At 51.1% G+C, this 3048-nt stretch overlaps 1 protein-coding gene across 2 annotated transcripts in view; it reads left to right on the forward strand.

Annotated features, from left to right (window-relative positions):
- Window positions 1-303: 303 nt before the first annotated feature.
- WWP1 (WW domain containing E3 ubiquitin protein ligase 1) overlaps window positions 304-3048 on the forward strand; it is a 93404-nt gene continuing 90659 nt past the window's right edge. For both annotated transcript variants that reach the window (XM_075213746.1, XM_075213749.1), the window contains exon 1: window positions 304-448. The gene's annotated coding sequence lies outside the window, so the exon portion shown is untranslated. The remainder of the gene's footprint in view (window positions 449-3048) is intronic.

The raw sequence follows: 3048 nt of genomic DNA on the forward strand, positions 1-3048 counted from the left end.
AAAGTATGATAACGTAATAAAAACACAATAAATGGACATTAGATTATAACAAGGAGTTTACAGCTAGTGATCATCTCTGATTTAATACTCCATTTGCTTCCTAGTTGTAAGACCTGTTAAGTGGTTTGTAAATAATAATATGATTATGTAAATAAGTATGGCCTACATACGGGTATTTATAGAACCACAGATCATTCTATCCGTAGAATCTACATCATAACTAACTATAACAGTGTGAGTGACGTCACGCACACGGGCCACGCCCCCACAGCAGTAGGCGCCCGGATAGGGCAGGGAGAGGGTGACGTGCTGTGGGCGGGGCGCTGAGACAGGGCCGAGCTCTGTGATGGCCGCAGAGGTGTTAGGATCAGGGAGAGTGTGAGGCTGACGGCAGTGAGGGCAGCCAGACGGCCCGGTCAGGGGAGGCCGAGTACGGGACGTCCGCCCGGTACGTATTCTAATGCCAAATACACGGAATTATATCTGTCATGGTCACTGTGTGCACAGCTGTCTGACACCCTGTGTATAGCGGTCTCCCCTTGTCTGTGACTGTCTCATGCATCCTGCGTGTTCTGTCTGTTCTATAGTGTCTAGCAGTATGTTACTCCCTTAATGTTTAGTTGCCCCTCTCTGTCTTCCTGGCCCCCTCTTTCTCGTCTGTCTGGCCCCCTGTGCCCCCCTATTTCTCACCTGTCTGGCCCCCTGTGCCCCCTATTTCTCACCTGTCTGGTCCCCTGTGCCCCCTCTTTCTCGTCTGTCTGGCCCCCTGTGCCCCCTCTTTCTCGTCTGTCTGGCCCCCTGTGCCCCCTCTTTCTCGTCTGTCTGGCCCCCTGTGCCCCCTCTTTCTCGTCTGTCTGGCCCCCTGTGCCCCCTCTTTCTCGTCTGTCTGGCCCCCTGTGCCCCCTCTTTCTCGTCTGTCTGGCCCCCTGTGCCCCCTCTTTCTCGTCTGTCTGGCCCCCTGTGCCTGCTTTTTTGCGTCTGTCTGGCTCCCTGTGCCCGCTCTTTTGTGTCTGTCTGGCCCCCCGTGCCCGCTCTTTTGCGTCTGTCTGGCCCCCCGTGCCCGCTCTTTTGCGTCTGTCTGGCCCCCCGTGCCCGCTCTTTTGCGTCTGTCTGGCCCCCCGTGCCCTCTCTTTTGCGTCTGTCTGGCCCCCCGTGCCCGCTCTTTTGTGTCTGTCTGGCCCCCCGTGCCCGCTCTTTTGCGTCTGTCTGGCCCCCCGTGCCCGCTCTTTTGCGTCTGTCTGGCCCCCCGTGCCCGCTCTTTTAATGTCTGTCTGGCCCCCCGTGCCCGCTCTTTTAATGTCTGTCTGGCCCCCCGTGCCCGCTCTTTTAATGTCTGTCTGGCCCCCCGTGCCTGCTCTTTTAATGTCTGTCTGGCCCCCCCCCCGTGCCCGCTCTTTTAATGTCTGTCTGGCCCCCCCCCCCCCCGTGCCCGCTCTTTTAATGTCTGTCTGGCCCCCCCCCCCCCGTGCCCGCTCTTTTAATGTCTGTCTGGCCCCCCCACCCCCGTGCCCGCTCTTTTAATGTCTGTCTGGCCCCCCCACCCCCGTGCCCGCTCTTTTAATGTCTGTCTGGCCCCCCCCCGTGCCCGCTCTTTTAATGTCTGTCTGGCCCCCCCCGTGCCCGCTCTTTTAATGTCTGTCTGGCCCCCCCCCCCGTGCCCGCTCTTTTAATGTCTGTCTGGCCCCCCCCCCCGTGCCCGCTCTTTTAATGTCTGTCTGGCCCCCCCCCGTGCCCGCTCTTTTGCGTCTGTCTGGCCCCCCCGTGCCCGCTCTTTTAATGTCTGTCTGGCCCCCCGTGCCCGCTCTGTTGCGTCTGCTCCGCTGACCCCGACCTGACACCCAGCGCCTGCTCTTTCACCCCCCGGCCTGGCCTGCTGGGCTTTTCCCCCTTTGCACTTTCGCAATATGTTTTAAGATCTTTTATGAAATCCCTCAGTATTTTATTTATTTCATGATTTTACGTAGCTCCTTATTTTATCTAATGCTTCATATCACCTTAAACTTTACTCTCATCTAGAGATATATTCTCTCTTACTTACTGTGTACCAATAATCTCTCCATCCTTTGTTATGTTTTCTGATATGTCTTGCTAACCAAGGACCCCCTTACTCTATACATGTACCCTTCTGTCATTCTGTTTGCTGTGTCCCCTTTAATCTCTCACTAACCACTAGACGTTGCCTGTTGTGAGCCCCTCTCAGAGTCTGGGTGGGTTTGTCTTTGCTTTTCTGTATCTTTGTCCCCCCGACTGCTTGCGGTCTAGTTGTTTCACTGGACTGTCTGTGGCAGCGATGAACAAAGGTTAACGGTTTAAAGTGCAGAAAATATTGCAAATGATCATTGAGTGCCAGAATTCACTATATTACACATTGGTAAACTGTGTTGTATATGTGACTTGTGTACATAGATTTTTTTTTTCTCTGGCCTGTAATACTAATTAGCTCTGAGGTGCGTTCCAGTGCCAATGCCATCTGTGCACTAATGGCATATTTACTGCCATGTCACTATATTTACTCAGGATTTCTATTTTGTCCCTTGGATGTTATGTTCTGTGATATTCTGGTGTCTTAAGCAGCAATAGATTGCATTGGACGCTATTTCTGTTTCAGTATATATCTGTGCCAGTGCTCAGGGCCTATGGATGCCTCTTGTCTTCTACCTCACCTGAGCAATACTCCCGCAGTATGTCTCTTAACACTTCCTGTGAAAATCTACATTTTACTATTGTTGTACTCTGCTACCTCTACCGTATGTACTGTTCATCCTGCCCTAGCAGTAACTTTCAAATCAATCATTATAAATCATTCCTTGCTACAACTTCATAGGATGATTTGCTTAACCAAGTGGTTTGTTAAATATAAGTTGCATCTTTGTGGTACATCCAAGTCTGCATGTTACTTGGGAGTTGTGTGTGTGGAATTTTCTAAAAGAAAAAAAATAGGACAAAAGTGAACTATTACTATCTGTTCAGTGATCTAAGCGTCATTGCAAAGTATTGATATTAAATGAATGTATTTGTATTAAAGTGGATCAATTGCCTATGCAGAAA

This window comes from Mixophyes fleayi, chromosome 5 (assembly GCF_038048845.1).
Source record: "Mixophyes fleayi isolate aMixFle1 chromosome 5, aMixFle1.hap1, whole genome shotgun sequence".
NCBI classification, from domain to species: Eukaryota; Metazoa; Chordata; class Amphibia; order Anura; family Limnodynastidae; genus Mixophyes; species Mixophyes fleayi.